Genomic DNA, 20,169 nt, shown 5'->3' with positions numbered 1-20,169 from the left:
ACAGGTAACCATGCAGGCTGATAATCGAAAAAGAGCACCAGCATGAACCGTGAGGGAGGTACTGGATCTGATCGCTGTATGGGGAGAGGATTCAGTGCTTGCAGAACTTCGTTCTAAAAGACGAAATGCAAAAACTTTTGAAAAAATTTCCAAGGGCATGGTGGAGAGAGGCCACAATAGGGACTCTGAGCAGTGCCGCGTGAAGGTCAAGGAGCTCAGACAAGCCTATCAAAAAACAAAGGAGGCAAACGGTCGCTCCGGGTCAGAGCCGCGGACATGCCGCTACTACGCCGAGCTGCATGCAATTCTAGGGGGGGCTGCCACCACTACCCCACCTTTGTTCGTGGATTCTGGGTCGGGGATAGTCTCGACGCCTGAGGATTCTGCCGATGGGGTAGAGGAGGAGGAGGAGGAGGATGAGCTTGCAGAGAGCACACAGCACTCCATTCTCCCCAACAGCCAGGATCTTTTTCTCACCCTGACTGAAGTACCCTCCCAAGCCTCCCAAGCCAGTACCCAAGACTCTGACCCCATGGAAGGGACCTCAGGTGAGTTTACCTTTTAAAATATAAAACTTGTTTTAAAAGCAAACGGTTTTTAATGATTACTTTGCCTGACTTTGCATTCGCGGTCAGTTCAGCTACTGGAAAAGTCTGTAGCTACTGGAAAAGTCTGTTAACGTGTCTGGGGATGGAGCGGAAATCCTCCAGGGACATCTCCATGAAGCTCTCCTGGAGGTACTCCGAAAGCCTTGCCAGAAGGTTTCTGGGCAGTGCATCCTTATTCCCTCCTCCATGGTAGGACACTTGACCACGCCATGCTTGCAGCAAGTAATCTGGTATCATTGCCTGACAAAGCCTAGCAGCGTATGGTCCCGGTGTTTGCTGGCATTCAAGCAACATCCGTTCTTTATCTTGTTGTGTAATCCTCAGGAGAGTGATATCACTCCTGGTAACCTGGTTGAAATACGGGAACTTAATTAAGGGGACAGAGGTGGCCGTTCCTACTGGGCTGTTTGCCTGTGGCGGAAAATAAATCCTTCCCTGCAGTTAGCCAAGCGCAGATGGGAAATTGGCCCTGAAGTTTTCCGCGTTTGGCTAGCAGGGTTCTTCCCTGTTACCAGCCACGCGGTGGGGGGAGGGTACCGTGATCATCCCAGAGAATTCATGGCGAGGGGGGGGGTCGGCGGCGGGGGGGGGGGTAGTTTGGTGCCTGCAGGGATCTTCCCTGATACCAGCCATGCGGTGGGGGGAGGGGTACCGTGATCATCCCAGAGAATTCATGGCGGGGGGGGGGGTTAGTTTGTTTTCTGGTGCTGCTGAATGTTAACAGAAAAACCGCAGCACTCTACTTGCCTGAAGGGGCCCAGACAAGTCCCCCCACACTGCCCCCCCCCCCAACTGGCTGAGATTGGCCAGGCTTCTGCAGCACTCTACAGGCTATGCTTGGTATGTGGGAAAGGAGGGTGCAGAAGCTGTAAAACAATGGCTTACCATGGCCGCATGCAAGCCGAATTCTGTTGCCCAGACCTGTGATCTCTAGCAGCAAAGCCACAAGCACTCAGCATTAAGAGGCAAAATGCGACCTTGCACAGAAATCACATGTGCTATGTAATGTGAACAGTGTTGGTCACCGTGAAAGAGTATAAGCATTGTTCTGCAAAATGTAGCTTTTAAAACAATTCTCTCTTTTTTCCCCTCCCTACAGCAGCTGCAAATTCCTCAAGCCTCCCTCCTCCATCCCGAAGGTTATCACAGATAAGGCGTCGTAAGAAGAAGACGCGGGAGGACATGTTTTCTGAAATTATGCAATCCAGCAGGAGTGACAGAGCTCATCTGAATGAGTGGAAGGAAACAGTTTCAAAGTATAGGAAAGAAGTCAGTGAACGTGAGGAGAGGAGGGACCAACGTGAGGAGAGGAGGGACCAATGTGAGGAGAGGAGAGACGATCGAGATGAGAGATGGCGGCAGGAAGACCAGAGGATGAAGGATGCAACGCTGGGGCTGCTCCGGCGTCTGGTGGAGGTTCAGGAACGGCTGCTGGAAAACAGACTGCCGCTTCAGCCCCTGTTCCACCCTCCCCCCTCCCCATGTTCCGTATCCTCCTCACCCAGACGTGTAAGAACGCGGGGGGGGAGGCTCCGTACACCTTCCCATTCCACCCCAGTAGACAGCCCAAGCAAAAGGCTGTCATTTTTTTAACCTTTTCTTTGTGGCTTTTTCCTTCCCAGCAATCCTCCTCCCAAATACCACCCGGGTTCCCTCCCTCTTTTTCTAATCTATTAATAAAGAATAAATGATTTTTAAATGATAGTGACTTTATTTGGTTTGAAAGAAAGCTGGGGGAAGGGGCAGGGTGGGTTCCTTACAGAAAATCAGTCAGTAAAGGGGGAGGGTTTTCATGAAGGAGAAACAAACAGATATTTCACACGGTAGCCTGGCCAGCCATGAAACTGGTTTTCAAAGCTTCTCTGATGCACAGCGCTTCATGGTGTGATCTTCTAATCGCCCTGGTGTCTGGCTGCGCGTAATCAGCAGCCAGGCGATTTGCCTCAGCCTCCCACCCCGCCATAAAGGTCTCCCCCTTACTTTCACAGAGATTGTGGAGCACACAGCAAGCAGAAATAACAATGGGGAGATTTCTTTGGCTGAGGTCAGAGCGAGTCAATAATGAACGCCAGCGACCTTTTAAACGGCCAAATGCACATTCTACCACCATTCTGCACTTGCTTAGCCTGTAGTTAAACAGCTCCTGACTCCTGTCCAGGCTGCCTGTGTATGGCTTCATAAGCCATGGCATTAAGGGGTAGGCTGGGTCCCCAAGAATAACTATGGGCATTTCAACATCCCCAACGGTTATTTTCTGGTCCAGAAAGTAAGTCCCTTGCTGCAGCCCTTTAAACAGAGTAGTGTTCCTGAAGACGCGAGCGTCATGAACCCTTCCCGCCCAGCCCGCGTTGATGTTGGTGAAACGTCCCTTGTGATCCACAAGTGCTTGCAGCACCATTGAAAAGTACCCCTTGCGGTTTATGTACTCGGTGGCTTGGTGCTCCGGTGCCAAGATAGGGATATGGGTTCCGTCTATTGCCCCACCACAGTTTTTCATAGATTCATAGATTCTAGGACTAGAAGGGACCTCGAGAGGTCATCGAGTCCAGTCCCCTGCTCTTGTGATAGGACCAAATACTGTCTAGACCATCCCTGATAGACATTTAGTTAGGGAATCCCATTGCAGCAAAACCATCCACTATAGCCTGCACATTTCCCAGAGTCACTAACTTTCGTAGCAGCACCTGAGTGATTGCTTTGGCTACTTGCATCACAGCAGCCCCCACCGTAGATTTGCCCACTCCAAATTGATTCCCGACTGACCGGTAGCTGTCTGGCGTTGCAAGCTTCCACAGGGCTATCGCCACGCGCTTCTCAACTGTGAGGGCTGCTCTCATCTTGGTATTCTGGCGTTTCAGGGCAGGAGACAGCAAGTCACAAAGTTCCATGAAAGTGCCCTTACGCATGCGAAAGTTCCGCAGCCACTGGGAATCGTCCCAGACCTGCAACACTATGCGGTCCCACCAGTCTGTGCTTGTTTCCCTTGCCCAGAATCGGCGTTCCATGGATAGAATCTGCCCCATTAACAACATGATCTCCAAAGCACCGGGGCCTGTGGTTTCACTGAATTCTGTGTCCGTGTCCGTGTCCATGTCCTCATCATGCTTGTCGCTGCGCTGCCGCCGCCGCTGCCTCCTCGCCTCGTTTTTCTGGTCCTGGCTGAGCATAAACTCCACAAGAACGCGCGAGGTGTTTGCAATATTCATGAGTGCTGTCTTGACCTCAGCGGGCTCCATGCTTGCCGTGGTATGGAGTCTGCAGTGTTCACCCACCCAGGAAAAAAGGCGCGAAAATGGTTGTCTGCCGTCCGTTGCTTTCATGCAGGGAGGGAGGGAGGGAGGGAGTGAGGCTGTACCCAGAACCACCTGCGACGATGTTTTTTGTCCCATCAGGCACTGGGATCGTAACCCACAATCCCAATGGGCGCAGGAGACTGCGGGAACTATGGGATAGCTATGGAATTGCTACCCACAGTGCAACGGTGCAGAAATCGACGCTAGCCCCGGTACTTGGACGCACACCACCGAATTACTGTGCTAGTGTGGCCGCACTCATTTCGACTTTATACAACCTGTTTCTCAAATCCGAATTATCTAAATTCGGATTAATCCCGTAGTGTAGACATACCCTTAGACTGATGGAAGGTTCATAGGCCTTGAACGCAAGCCCTCAGGCTTGTTCATGCCACAAATGCCACCTAGCAGCTCACCCCAATAACTAGGGAAGGGTCCAGTGAAGGGCTAGCTTGCAGAAGATCCTGCCACCAAAGCTCCCAATTGGGAGAAACATCCAGCCCGCAATTGGCTAAGGAGTACTATATAAACCAGGAAGTAACAGCAGGAAGTTTTCTGAGCAACGAGGGGACTCATTGGCTGGCTGTGATGATCTCAGATGGCTACCTGAGACCTGCTCCCCTACCTGCTCCTGGTTCTTGTCTTCCCCTCCGAGATTCCTGTCAATTCTCCATTCCTGCTATTGTGTCCTACTCCAGGCCCCTGCTCCTCCGCTTTACCCCTTACTTTATCTCTAGCTCTGACCCCTGGCCTGGTACTTGACTCTGGCTCTGCCCTTTGGCTTGACACCTGATTCTGTCTTTGGTTTTGACCCGCTTCTCTGGCTCCTTTTCTGAGCAGTAGGCCTGACTGCCTATGCCCCAGTCATTGTAGCCAGTTTGAAAGGGAATGGCTTAAACACTTAAGTCACCTATTAACATGGAAGGTATGAAATTATTCATTATTGCCCCAAATTGGCTTACAGTATATGGTGGTGGCTCCATTAACTATGTAGGAATGAGGTTGACAAGCATCTTTAGAACATCTTAAAGGTAGATCTTGATTTGTTTTGTTCAAAACCAAAGGTAAATTAATTCTGAGATGTTCAAAGTTCAGTAGTTTTAGGTCCTGGGAAAAGATTTCCAGTGGATTTGGCACCCCATCTTTTAAGTTATCATCTTCCTGTCCAGGAGGAAAAGCTGCTGGTCTACATATTTGGGAAGATGCACAGAATTTTGTCCCAAATTACTTGGTTGCCTTTTTCTACATTTGCAGAGTGGTGCCTAGGACAGGATGTTGTCTGATCTCCAAGGCAGAAAAGTATCTTTGCCAGAAATCAGGTGGGAAAGAATAAAAAGAGCTCACTCTGCTGCTTCAGTGCTTTGCCAAGCAGGGCTGTTCTGAGTTCCTGTGAAATGGGACTTTCTCCCTCCCTGTAACAACCTTTTACATACTTGAAAACAGTTATCATGGCCCCTCTGAGTCTTCTCTTTTCCAGACTAAACAAACCCAATTTTTTCAATCTTCCCTCACAGGTCATGGTTTCTAGACATTTAATCATTTTTGTTGCTCTTCTCTGGACTTTCTGCAATTTGTCCACATCTTTCCTGAAATGTGACACCCAGAACTGGACACAATACACGAGTTGAGGCCTAATCAACAAGGAGAAGAGCAGAATTACTTCTTGTGTCTTGCTTACAACACTCCTGCTAATACATCCCAGAATGATATATATATATATATATATAATATATATATATATATATATATATTTTTGCAACAGTGTTACACTGTTGACTCATATGGTCCACTGTGATCCCCAGATCCCTTTCCGCAGTATTCCTTCCTAGGCAGTCATTTCCCATTTTGTATGTGTGCAACTGATTGTTCCTCGCTAAGTGGAGTACTTTGCATTTGTCCTTATTGAATTTCATCCTATTTACTTCAGACCATTTCTCCAGTTTGTCCAGATCATTTTGCCTATCCTCCAAAGCACTTGCAACCCCTCCCAGCTTGGTATTGTCCGCAGACTTAAGGCTTGAAAAGGCGTGAATACTTAAGGCTTGAAAACCAAATAAAGCAAATAAAGAAAATCCAAAGTTTATTATTTTTTTTAAATCTCATGACTTTTAAGCCAATATCTTCATGGGGTGGGGGCTTGACTCACAAATTTTGAATGCTCAGATTGATGATACATACTAGTTTGTGTTTGTTCATTGTTTCTATTTGAAATATTTTAATAGTCTTCTATGGCCTTCAGCTACCATGCCCTTCATGATAGATCTGCTATCCAGGCCAATTAGTAAGGAGTTATATTGACTTGATGCAAGGGAAAACTACAAGATCATAACATTACTATTCCTTTGTCTTACACTATACTTCTTTCCTGGGGACCAGACACATGTTTATCAACTCTAATGGGAAACCATAAAAGCTACTGACTTTCAAACCAATATCTGATAACAAGAACAGCAATAGATTATTTATTGTCTGATGGTTTCAGACCATGTTTGTGGGAGAGTCTTGCTTTCAATTTGGTGCGGATCTCAGTATGCAATTGCAAAGCACATTAGCAAAAGGCCCCATTGTTTAAACATCATTAAAGGGCAATGAAGCATTGCATCAATTAATGCAAATGTTGGTCAAAGGATGCTTTCAGAAACTCAAATTAAAACCTTTGGAAGGAATCTTGAAGTGGACTGACCCAATTGCTTACTAGAAGAGGAGAGTTGTACAGAAAATGTGGGTGGAGACTCAACAGCGGCAAAAGTGAAGCTCAGTTTGATAGCATCCCTAGATAAATCTTATGTATAATATATTTGAGTTGCAATTGTAAAAATGTGGTCTTTTAGTTTCCACTCTGCTGGGAAAAAAAATCAATTGAACTTGTTAAGTGGTCACAAGTTTCTACCAGGAAATTGTTACCTCTAGTATTCCCCATAGCTGTAGCATGGGAGTTAATTGAATAGATTTCCTGAAAATATGGCATTTTGTCCAGACACAATTTAAATAGCTATATTTAAAAGTACTCACAAGTATGAGTCTCACTTGATACTTTTAACCTCTCTACAATATGAACCAAATTCAATCCTGGTCATGAAGTCAACAGAGTTACACCAGGGACAAATTTGTCCCTATATGTATTTAAAAGTTGATGTTGCACATATATAGGGTTGTGTCACTATTAATAGAATTAAATATTGGATCATTGTTTTCTATAAGGGCCTTTAAAAATCATTACTGTATTTTTCATTGTTGTATCATAAATAATTCTTATTTATACTAACTGATCAACTAAATCTGATGGATAATTCCCCAGTGTAAACTGGGAGACATCTTATTTTCAGACAGATATGACAACAGATTTACTTTTGACATCTATAGTTACATTATAGCTGATTATTATGTATCACAATAACAGATTACTTGCTGTCCCCTAGTGGCTAGTTCATCTTTAAAGTTCAGTATGTCCATTATGGTTTCTCTCACCTTTAACAGAAATTATAAACTGACTTGTCTAAAATTTACATGGGACAAACTGTTAATCCCAGATAAAATATTCTCCAGAACATACAGTAGGCACATGATAAAAGCCTTATAAAATGATTAGTAATTGTATCTGTATTGCTTTAACTAATCAAGAGAATTCCAGAGATTGTACAGCAGCTTTTAACAAAAGTTCATGGCAAATAAGTACAAGAAAATCAAGCAGCAGCTAGAGAGAGCAAGATTTATATCTTCTAAAGCAATTACTGCTATTTAGATGGTGTGTGAACTTCCTTAAGCTGTTACAGAAAGGAAATTAAATAATCTTTGAGAGGGCAGAAATGGCACACAGAAATTCCTGTATTCATATTCTGATGTCAAAAAAGAGCTTATTTTACTTAGACAACTGCTGTTTCAAAAGCACACGTACACAACATGGTTGAACAGATGGCAGCATTGCCCAGCGTTCTGCTAGGAGACCGTAATAACTTGACGAAATGAGATTAAAGCAGTGTTTCTCAAATGTGGCCACCGTGGCTGCATGTGGCCAACAGAGGCTTTTCTTGCGGCCACAGCTGCTGGGGCGGTGATTGGGGGGAGGGGGAGGCAAAGCATTGGCCCCTCCCCTGGGTCTAGAAGCAGGGGTTGGACCCTGCCCCCCTCTGGAGCCACAAACACCAGAGGAGCAGACAGCCGGTGTGAGTTCCCCACCTTCCAGTGGGCAGTGGGGCTCAGGCTTCTGGCTTCAGCCCTGGGGTGGCAGGCAGCAAGCTTCGGTGGCCACGTGGCGGCAGGCTCCGGCCACTGGGCTTCAAGCTCACCACCCCCCTCATCAACTCTGGCCCCTGCTGCCTCCCCCGCCCCCTGACCCATCCACCACATCACCCGTGGCCCCCAGTGCCTCTCTACGCGCTCCCCATCCAAGGCTTAATTTGTCCCCCGGCTTGCCAGGGCTGAGTATGTCTGTTGTGAAAAATGATATTTGTATGTTTGTTAATATCACTTTTCACTGCTCCCAGCTAGCTAACAAGTCTGCTGCTGCTTAAAGTGATATTAACAAACATACAAATATCACTTTTCACAGAAGCAGACTTACTAGCTAGCACTTCTATTATTAAAAAAAAAAAAAAACAGAAACCAAAAAAGCAAAAGAAACAACAACAACAAAAAAGTCAAGAACATACAAAACACCTTATTTGTGTTTCTATTCTGTTTAGGTCCAGTAAAGAATAGAAACAACTGTATGTTGTTATTATTATTGAGTCTGCAAAAAATCAACCCTACATAAATAAATTACAATGATTTGGACAGGTATATGTGCGTATGTATTTGTTTTTCCTAAAGTTAATTAAGTTTTTTGGAAAAATTGTCATAGTGGCCACCAGCAAGAGATGGTGGCTGCACTCTTAGGCCACCAAAATTTTGTTGTGAGAACCCCTGGATTAAAGCAATTTTATGAGGAATCCCTTAAACCATAATTATGTTTCCAAAACATAGGGGTTGCTCCAGCTCCCATTGTAGTCAATGGCAAAACTCTCAATGGCAAAGACTTCAATAGACCTGGTTTGCTTTGTCTGCAGGGATTTTTGAGGCAAATCTCATCCAAGGTTATTCTATTAGGAAAGAGATTGTTGAATGCAGATTCCTAATTCATGTGCTGTAACTGACAGTAGTAGATCACAGAAATTACCTTTGCACCTAGATTTTCTCTACACTCATCTGGTTTTGGAATCATTAGAGTTTCATCTGTTAACAATGAAGAAAAGTGGCTCCTCATTCAAGTAAATAATTTTTGTCTTAGAAAGACTCTGAAGTAGAAATCATTTCAGCAGCTCTCTTCATCCTGACAATCAAATACTAATAGTTACTGGTAGTTTTGCTTTCACCTACGTTAACTTCAGCAAATCTATATAACTACAAAACAACTGTAGAAGTGTATCTCATACATTACAACTGATTACAGGACTCTTGTATAGAATGATGCATTCTTTCTTTAATACTGTATAAAGTAAGGCACTTAATCTAGATTTGATTATAGGGGTACAGGGCAACCTTCTTGTCTTTGTAACCCACAAAATGTTTATCTCCTTAAAGTAATGATAAAGGTAGAATATATTCCATTTTGAAAAAGTTTTTTAATTTTTCTCATCCTACGCAGGTCTGCATACAAAATCCTTGAATGTGCACTATGAGTTCAGAGCCTTCAGAGAGCTTCTGGGATATTTATACTTTCTTCACTCAAGATAGTAGTTTAGGTGAGTTAAAATTTGGTATGCAGGTGCTTCCACGAATAGGAAAAGTACACAATTTGTCTGACATTTTCCTGTAAATGCTGATAAAGTAGAACTCAGGGAGCAGCACCCAGGGGAGGCAGTAAGGTCCCTTCCATCCTCTCTGCTGAGATGTGGAAGCTGGGCGCATATGCAATATTCAGTGTTTTTTTTCATAAAGCCACAGATGCCAGCCACATCATTTTGCAAGAATCTCAACTTTCATTTTTTAAACTAAGTTTCTAGCTTTCATGGTTGTGAAAAAAAAGCTTGAAAACATGGCTCAAGTTTATCTTAAAGTCTCAAAATCCAAAAGGCAAATAAGAACTCCCACTGTTACTTTTTAAAATTTCCATGATTTTGTAGGGCCTGACTCATGATTTTGGAATGTTCAGGGCTGGCAACCCTGCCAAACCTAGGTGGTGGGGGAAGTGGGGGTTTGTGATGAACTCCTCTAAACAGAGTGAGATGGAGTATCTTCCAGGGGGGAGGAGGGTGCAAAGAAAGGAGGATGGTTGAGGTAGGCAAGGGTTGTGAAAGAATGTAACTGGCAGCTCAACGGTTGGGGAGTGGGGGTGCTGGCTTATTATGTGAGTGGAAAGTAGGGGAAATTGTACTGAACTTTTGACATATTACTTTTTTGTTTGTATCTGTTTGTCTTGCTTTTTACATGGTAAGCATTTCAGAACAGGACTGTCTTCTAGTCTGTGTGTAGAGTGCCTACCACAAGGAGGCACCAACTCCAGCTGTGATCTTTAGGTGCTGCCAGAATACAAACCGGAACTAATAATTCTATTCAAAAGGATTGGGGGACTGTGATGGGGTGTTCTCCCCACACCAGCCCTGAAAGGGTTAAGAAAGCTGAGAAAGGGCCAATTAGTGTGATAGGCTGTCCACAAGGGGATTAGGCTGGAGAAGCAACTCCTGATTGGAAGATGAAGCTCAGCTGAGCAAGTGTGAGCTGGGCTAGTATAAGGGCTGCATTGAGTAAGTCTGCAGACACCCTCTATGCATTACAGAGAGAAGGAGAGAGCCCAAAGAAAAAGTAGAACCCCTAGGAGCCTGTCCCTGAGGGAAGGAGGTACCGAGAAGGGTGGAGAAGAGTAGGAAGCAGCCCAGGGAGAGAGCAGCAAGGTTGGGAATTGAGCAGACCTTGGCTGAATATTGTAGGATCCCTGGTCTGGAAGCTGGAATAGTGGGCAGGCCTGAATTCCCCTACCAGCACTGCTGGAGTGGCATAACCTGGACAGCAGCTCCAGTGAGGCTCTGTACCCCAGAAGGGGAAACCACATAACGACCTAGCCAAAAGGCCAAGTGATGAAGAGGACCTGCAGCTCCTGGAGTGAGAAAAGGGCTGCAGAGAGAGAGGACAGTGAGTTGAGAGCCTGCAAGGTGAGTCGTTGGACATGGAAGACAGCTAATGCCCAGAACAGCCAGGAAGAGGTGCTGCCTCCGGTGAATAAGTATCCCATAACATCTTGGGGTTTCCTTTCTTCCCTCTCTAATGTCCAGAGAGTGGCTACAGGCTCCCGCACTGCAGCCATTTCTGTTGCTGCTTCCTGGCTTTTTACTAGCTCAGCCCACACTTGCTCAGCTGAGCTTCATCTTCTAATCAGGGCTTGCTTCACCAGCCTAATCTTCTTGTGTATGTATGTGTATCACACTAAGTGGCCCTTTCTCAGCTTCCTTAACCCTTTCAGGGCTGGTGTGGGGTGAACATCCCATCCCAGGGACATCTAATTTACTCAAATAAATGAAGGTTTAGATAACAGGAGGACTTCTTCATGGAAGCAATGGATGTAGGAGGAAACAACCTAAATGCAGAGAATGGGGATTGTTTGCAAAATATTTAAATACCTCCATCCCACAGACACATGGATTTTCTGTATATATCTAATATGTATCATCACACACTATATTACTGTGTTAGAAGTCTAGGCTGGAATTTTCAAGAATCTAAATTCCATTGAAGTTCAATGGAATTTGTGCCTCAACCTCCCTTAGGTGCCTCTGAAAATCCCACCCCTAGTAATTATTGCCTGCAAACAGATGTGCTAGCATTGACCTGAAGCAACAGGAGAAGTAATTATTCATTATTATTGTAGTAGCTTCCAAAACTCCACTCAGAATCGGGTATCTATTATGCTAGGTGTTGCACAAACAGATAGGCAGACAGTCTTTGCTCTGAAGAGCATACAGTACTTTTGCAGGGTTGCAGCGGCCAATGCTAGTCTTTCTCTTTGCAGCATCGGAGCCCTAGTGTTTGTGTATGAGTGTATCACATGTAATATTTAACAGATGCCTGTTTTGATGATTTTTTTAGTATATTTCCCCTTCCTTGGATTGGTTCTTTAATGTACACAATAGTTTATTTTTGAGCTCCAAAAGGGAGAATGACAAGGCATGAATGCAATTATTTCCATCTGCTAGCCACATTAATAATAAACAATAAACTCATTTGTTATTGGATTTTCCTCTAACAGTACAGAAAAAGAAAAGCTCCACTCATTTGTCTACTGCTCTGTTGTGGACCAAATATAGTCTTTATTTTTAAGTCAGTGGATTTACTCCAGGGATGAATCTGGTCCATTGAGCATATCACATAAAACAGTAATTTATTTTATTTGCACAGTCACACATGGTGCATTAAAAGAATATCAGAATCTAATAACAGATGCCTCCATATTTTCTTTTCAGTAAGACATCAACATAGCAGTGAAACAAGTTTTTGTAATACCGAATCAAATGCAGTTAATATAATCAAAATGCAATTTTATGATCTTCTGTAATGTCCCCCATGGCTCATTTACACAGATTAATGCAATTTTTTCACAGCTGAAAAATGTAATTCACAGAGCAACTTCTTGGTCTAAAATTACATTGATTCCTGCACACAAGATAATTTCTTTCAGATAAGACTTTTTTGGTGAATCACATGCAAGTGTAAACAAGTCGAAGGGCCTGATTCAGGAAAGCACTTAAATACATGCCTAAATCATCCTTATTCAGAAAAGTGTTTAAGCATTACTTCAGTAGGACTTAAACATATATTTAAAATTAATCGCAATTAATCGCGAGATTTAAAAAATTAATCACGATTAATCACAGTTTTAATCACACTATTAAAAAATAATAGAATACCAATTTAAAATTTTTATAAATATTTTGGATGTTTTTCTACATTTTCAAATATATTGATTTTAATTACAATGCAGAATACGAAGTGCAGAGTGCTCACTTCATATTATTATTTTTATTACAAATATTTGCAATGTACAAGTCGAAGCATGAGGGGCATATCTATTTAGCATATCTGGCACATAAATACCTTGCAAAACCAATTACAACAGTGCCATGCGAACACATGTTCTCACTTTCATTGTAAATAAGAAGCGGGCAGCATTATCTTCCTTAAATGTAAACAAATTTGTTTGTCTTAGCAATTGGCTGAACAAGAAGTAGAACTGAGTGGACTTGTTTTTGAAGTTTTGTTTTTGCATGCAGTTTTTTTTTAATGCAGTTATGTAAAAAAATAATTCTACATTTGTAAATTGCACTTTCATTATAAAGATATTGCACTACTGTACTTGTGTGAGATGAATTGAAAAATACTATTTCTTTCATTTATCTTTTTTACATTCTGAAACAGTTCCCAATAATCATTCACATTTTTCTGTTAAAATTCCTTCTCCCAATTGATTTGGCTCATAATTGTTTTCAGCTTTGTGAAATTGGCTCTTTTAAAGCACCAAGTGTATATTACTGGTTTGGACTTATTTGTAATGTGCAAACAGAATAGTGTGGCAGACACCGACGAATACCCCCATCATGTGCTTTATCTGTTAAAAGGCTGATCCGTAAGCGTTCACGATCATTTGCTTCTCAGCTGTCATTACTTGGAAACTGGTAATGCCATTTTTTATATAGAATGTCACTCCTCCTTCCTTCTTGCCCACTCAATCCTTTCTAAATATGCTAAAATCACCAGTTATAACCTTCCAATCATGGGAGTCTTCCTACCAGGTTTCAGTAATACTGACTAGGTTGAACATATGTTCATAAATGGGAATTTTTCAGTTCCTCTTGTTTGTTACCTAGGCTCCTAGCATTTGTGTATAGGCAATTAAAAATTTTATTTTCTTTGCATCTGTTGGTGCTTTGATTAATTTTTTTTCTCAACCTCTTGATTTTGGTGCTAAATGAGTGCTCATTTGTTCCCTTTTTTCATCCTTCCCTTTCGTTAAAATAGTTTAGTGTTCTCCTAACTAGTTTAACCAGCCAATCCTGTAAAAGGTTGGCTTCCATTCTACTGAGCTGGAGGCCATCCTGACTCCAATCTTCTACAAAACCAAACCCCTCTACCTTACACAACTTACCTAGACAGTGATTCACCTCAAGAATCCTTTCTTTCTTTCTTTCTTTCTTTCTTTCTTTCTTTCTTGTGGGACAGGAAGGATCTCTAAGAAGATCACTTGGACATTCTTCTCCCTCAGCACTCTTCCAGGTTCTCTGAAGTTGTCTCCAATCTGTGAGGTATCCTGTGAAACAGTGTTAGTGCCAGGGGCTGCAGAGAGCGCCTTTAGGCTCTGTGTATATAGGGGCATAGATCTGCATCACCTCCTGCTTTACCCTCCTCTTCCCTTCTCAGGCACACCCCTCCCCACACCAGCAGCCTGATCACCCTCCCTCCCAGCCCATGAACCCTCCTCCAAATATGGGTGGTGATGATGAGTCCCTGTGCACCAGGTCATAATGCTGGTCTCTCAAATTTGCCAGGCCAGTTCTAAGTGCTGCTGTAACACCATGCACTAGGTAGTAATGCCACTCACTCAGATTTGGCCTGGCTGCCACACCATCATGACTGAGCCCAAGTAGCTGAGCCAAATTTGACTGAGTGCTGTCACAACCTGGCACCCGGGGTTGAAACACCATTAGGATGTGGCCAGGCTAAAAAGTGGTTGGGCTATGGTCCATTTGGCACCCCTTAGCTCTGTGGCCTATGGTTAGTGCTGATATGTATTATCACCAGTGGATCCTTGCCCTCCAACTTCAGAAGCCCATCCAGTCTTACAATCACATATCGTGTCTTAGCTGTGGGAAAACACCACACCATCCTCTTGTCTCTCTTGCAGAATGTTCTTTCCATTCTTCTTAGGACAAAATCCACAAGAAGGATCATCTGTCTTCCTTGGCAGGTTGGAGATCTTTGTGGGCACGCTTAATAGTCTTGTGTGTTGGGCTGAGCAGTCATCCATAGCTGTGTCCTGTACACCTCTCCATCTATTTGACCAACTGAATGTTAAGAGATATCTTTCTCAGTTTCCATGCTCAGGCTCTGGTAACTACTGGAAACTTCTAACAGTGTGGAATCCCTCTTTGTCCTCTCTGGTGGTCACAGCCTGCCCATACTAGTCTGCCTCCAGCTGTGGAAAAAGCTGCTTTGTTCTCTTGCGTCAGGTAGTTATGAACTGTAAAGCCTCCTCTCTGGTTTCTTTGTTTCCTCGGTGGCTCCATAGTAACAGTTCAAAAATCTTTTCTTTCAGCACAGCCACCAACTTGCACTTCAAATCACACCTGAAAAGCAAGCCTCTCTCAAACTCCCATGTTTGCCATTCCTATTTGCCTAACAATCAATGGCACCGTTGCTCTTCACAGAACATGATCTATGTGTCGATGAGTTCTTTGATAGCTGCTGAGTCTGATGCATGAGTGACAGTCCTGTCCACAGGTAGGGCACACCCACACACTAGCAATGCCCTGAATCCGAGCAGCAGATTCTTTCGTCCTCGGACACCGGTCATCACAAAACTTGATCCAGTCTGCCTCGCAACGCCTTGCTCCATCTACTAGCTGACTCCGCCAACCAGAGCGGTATTCTGCACTCTTTTCCCAGTCATCCACAGAGATTCCAAAGGATACTAAATCATCTTTGCAATCATCCTGAAATCTATGCAGCGGTCTGCCTCTCTTTCTAGACCCTTTGTGAGCTTCAGAATACAGCACACTCTTTGGGATCCTGTAATCCAGCATTACATTATTGCCTAACAATGCCCATAAGGTAAATATCTGCCCCATCTTACAGATGGGAGAACTGAGTCTCAAAGAGACTTATGCTCTAATAAATTTGTTAGTCTCTAAAGTGCCACAAGTACTCCTGTTCCTTTTGCGGATACAGACTAACACGGCTGCTACTCTGAAACCTGTCAAAGAGATTAGTGATTTACCCAGGATCAAACAGCAAGTGTCAGAACCAGCAAGTGGAAAAATTGAGACTGATTCCCTAAATCTCATCCTTCAGTTACACAGAAAGTGGTGGTAGTAAGTGCAGTCAGTGGTCTTCTTTGTCCCTCATTTCTGAGAAGTTTTTTCTGAGGGTCCACAGGTCTGTGCATGTGGAGGGAGTCAGAACCAGGTATTATGTACTTTTTACACCAGGGGTCTCAAACACGCGGCCCACGGGGCTATTTCCTGCGGCCCGCCAAGCAGCCCGCGCACCCCCGACCTCCAGGCCAGGGGTGGGCAAACTACAGCCCGCGGGATTGCCACCCTCAAGCCCCACACTGGCATCCCTGAAGCGGCTGGCATCATGTCCCTGTGGCCGAGGGGAAGCAGAGGGCTCCGTGTGTTGCCCTGGCTTCCAGGCACTGTCCCCCCGCAGCTCCCATTGGCCGGGAAGGGGGAACCGCGGCCAATGGGAGCTTCAGGGGAGGTATCTGGAGGAGCAGCAAGCAGCGCGCAGAGCCCTGCGTCCCCTGTCCCCCAGGGGCCGCAGGGACATGGTTCCAGCTGCTTCCCAGAGCGGAGTGGCGTGGGGTCGCCGCTGCCACCCCGGAGCCAGAGCCCGAAGCCCTCCTTCACCCCACCCCCTATCTCCCTGCCCTGAGCCCCCTGCCTGCACCCCAAACCCCTGCTGCACCCCAACTCTCTGCCCTGAGCCCGCTGCCGCACCCCTCATGCACCCCACACACCAATTCCCTGCCCTGAGCCCCCACCACACCCCTCCTGTACCCTCTGGGGGCAGGGAGGGGGTGGAGTTGGGGTGGGGACTTCGGGGAATGGGTTGGAATGGGGGCAGGGAAGGGGTGGGAAGAGGCGGGGCAGGGGCAGGGTCTCATGGAAGGGGTGGAGTGGGGGCAGGGCCGGTGGCAGCGAGGGGGTGTGTGTCAGTGATGCGGCCTCAGGCCAATGAACTAGTCCTCATGTGGCCCTCGTGGTCATTTGAGTTTGAGACCCCCGTTTTACACGCTAAGGCTATGGGGAATCCACCCAGCATCTCCTAGAATAAGCTCAGCAGGATTGGACTCTTTAAGCAAAGACAATTCACAGGCTTTATATTTAAAAATCTATCATGTGTTTGAACATCTTAATTAAGATGAGTTAAAAAATTTGAACTTATCAGATCAGAGAGGGAGAAGCCAGTTTCTCTCTCATGTGACCTTTAAAAAACTGCAAACCGTTTTAAAGCAGCACCATCTAGAGGAAAGAAAAATAATTACTTTCCCCCCATAATGCAGCTTTAAAGTCATAGCCGTACACTTCATACACATCACTCCTTTTCTTTCCCAATCCTATTCCCACTAAAGTCAGTGGCAAAGTATACAAATCTCCTAAAAGTATAAAATGTTGCTTCATTAAGATTAGCAGGTGTCCATTTAAAAGTACTCCATTTTAAAAATATTTCAATTTGGTGCACAGAAATTGTATTTATTCATTCAGCACATGCTTTCTTTCAAGAAGTTAGTGCTATGTTATGTGTTACCCTTTGGGACACAGGGAGTTCATTCTTTCAGCAGTAATATTCCTTTACCAGGTATTAATTTTATGTAATAATACTGTATATATATTCATTAGGTTTTCAGAATGTAAAATATTAATGCCAGTCATGTCATTTATACACCAAAAACTGATTGTTGCTGCCACATGGGGCAAATTCTACTTCATCTCACCTTACTGTCATTGTGGAAGGCCCTGAACAAAGCTGTTATTGCTGTCAGTGAAGTTCCATTGCATAGCGGGTGACGGTCAGTAAAAACTGAGGGAACTCCTTGCAAAGGGTACATATCCTCTGTGTACCATGCAGCTTTGATCTGGGCTCCCTGCATCCTAGTACACAGGAAAGTCTTGCAAAGGGGAAGCAGGCCAGAAAAGGGGCCAGTGGATCTGTATCTTCTTTACCCCAGCCCTCACACAAAGGGGGAACACCACAGAGATGGGGCTACCATATCCACGAGGCTGCAGTAGCAGCCATAGAGCAGCTCCCTTTCCAAACTCCTCCACTCTGACTCCTGTGAACATTTCAAATGTCCTATGTAAATTAAGCATGGTAGAATCAAAACAATGGAAGCCCCATTCACAAACAGGGGGAGCCCACAGAAAGGGAAAAACATCATGAGGTCATCCTGCCTCTTGAAACAAAGTCATTGAATTATGGAAGATGTAAGCAAAAACAGAAGCCATCTTTAGCATCCATCACTAGACTGACACAAGGGAACAGAGCTCTTGCAAGCTGAGAAAGGTGGGTCTTTCAACCAAAGGGGCATCAAGGTCTCTGGAAACTGAATATAGGTGAGAAATTTGCTTAGGCCAAGATCTTTCACCTAGGAATACAAGGGAAGCCAGTGCCTTGTACTTCTGTGGAAGGTCCTGACTGAGGGAAAATCAGCCGTGGCTGGGAAGAAGGAATATTGGTGAGAGAAACATTCTTGAACAAAGTCTGTAACTTGCTAGATTAAGTTTTAGATGCATGTTTTCACTTTGATTTGCTTTTAATCCTTTCTAACTTTATTCCTTTTACTTGGCATCACTTAACTTTTATGTCCTATTGTTTAACTTTTTTTTTTTTTTTTTACTATAAACAAATTCAATGCAGTGTTTAAAGGGAAGGGTGTATTTACCCCAGTTAAGTTAATACTCTGTGACGTGCTTTTCTGTCTTCAGCTCAACAAATGAACCTTATTATTTCTCTGAACTGTCTAGGAGAGGGCTGTACACTCTAGCACACACAGGTTTGGAAAAATGTAGGTTTGAGAGTGTATTGGGGACACCTTACCGGTTGTAATCAAGGCTGGTGGAAGCCAGAATGGGCATGTGGGGCTGTAGCAGGGCTGGCTCCAGCTGTTTTGCTGCCCCAAGCGATGAAGAAAAAAAAAAATAAAAAAAACCAGCTGATCGGCGGCACTTTGGTGGTAGCTCAAAGAGGAAGAGAGGGACTGAGGGACCCGCCGCCGAATTGCCGCCAAAGACCTGGACGTGCCGCCCCTTTCCATTGGCTGCCCCAAGCACCTGCTTCCTTTGCTGGTGCCTGGAACCGGCCCTGGGCTGTAGGCAGGCTGCTGGGGTCAGAGCTGCTGAACTAGGCCTACCTGGCTGGCACACAGACATTTCAGAGTGTGACCTGTATGCTTGTGAGTTGGTTGTGAGCGTCTCAGGTTGGGAGCAGCAAAGCATTGTAAGGCACCCAGGGTTACAGAGTAAGCCGTGCCTCCTGAACTGCATAACAAGTGCCTCACAATCAGGAATGGATTTTATCCTCCATAGCACCCTGGTGAGGTAGGGAAGTACTCTTTATTCTCACTTAACAGATGAGGAGTTGAGTGATGGTGGTTCCCCTGCTTATCCGTCCAATAATCACATTAGTCCTTTTGGCCACAGCATAGCACTGGGAACTCATGTTCAGCTGATTATATGCCACAACTCCCAAAACAATTTCAAAGTCGCTACTTCCTAGGGATAGGGTCCCCATCTTGTAATTATGGCCTACATCCTTTGATGTAACAGGCAGGATGCACCCTTCAGTTCTGGATAGAAAACCCCACTGATCTCAAAGACTTTGCTTCCCTCTTGTAAACTGAACAACAACTGGACAGACTGGCTGACCATCAAGGAAGCCCTTCTTTTGGTAGCACTAAGATCAGTTGGAAAACAGGCACAATCTTTAACTGTCTCTCTTTGGGTATGTACACTGCAATTAAAAACCCGCAGCTGGCCCATGCCAGCTGACTCAGGCTTGTGGGGCTCGGGCTAAGGGGCTGTTTAATTGCAATGTGGCTGTTCGGGCTTATGTGCAGGGTCCCACCTGCGAGCCTGATGGCATGGGCCACCACAGGTATTTACTGCAGTATAGACATAGATCCTTTCAGTCCATGAACAGAGAAGCCTACCTGCATTACGAGAAAAGACTACAGTCATTGTTACACTGTGAACTGAAGAACCTACCTATTTCTTGAAAGCCCAGCCAAACATGAACAGTCAAGACCGGTACTGGAATCAACAAAAACTACTTGTTTGTTTAAATATAAGATTATTTGCAGAATCTGGGCCTTAATTTCTAATTTTAGTGTTCATTTTTGATTGTCACTGTCAGTCCATAAATACTAATTGGGATAAACTTACCTTACCTTAAACGGAACCATGTTTGGACAAAAATTTTTTTCTCATGGTAGAAGAATAGAATTAAGCAAAGTTAATGCTTTGTAATCATGCTTGAATAACTATATGTATTACATTTGTTAAATTTGCGTATTAGTTTTGATA

General features: G+C 44.4%; 1 protein-coding gene across 4 annotated transcripts in view; it reads left to right on the top strand.

Moving 5' to 3' along the window:
* FAM169A (family with sequence similarity 169 member A) overlaps positions 1–20,169 on the top strand; it is a 187,923-nt gene that overhangs the window by 88,107 nt on the left and 79,647 nt on the right. For 2 of the 4 annotated variants that reach the window (XM_054031611.1, XM_054031609.1), the window contains exon 2: positions 9,525–9,621. The exons of the other annotated variants lie outside the window; for them this stretch is intronic. The gene's annotated coding sequence lies outside the window, so the exon portion shown is untranslated. The remainder of the gene's footprint in view (positions 1–9,524; positions 9,622–20,169) is intronic. 4 annotated transcript variants of the gene reach the window in all.

Source organism: Malaclemys terrapin, chromosome 6 (genome assembly GCF_027887155.1).
Source record: "Malaclemys terrapin pileata isolate rMalTer1 chromosome 6, rMalTer1.hap1, whole genome shotgun sequence".
Lineage (NCBI taxonomy): Eukaryota > Metazoa > Chordata > Testudines > Emydidae > Malaclemys > Malaclemys terrapin.
The sequence above is the reverse complement of the archived record's forward strand: the minus strand, read 5'-3'. Positions and strand labels throughout refer to the sequence as shown.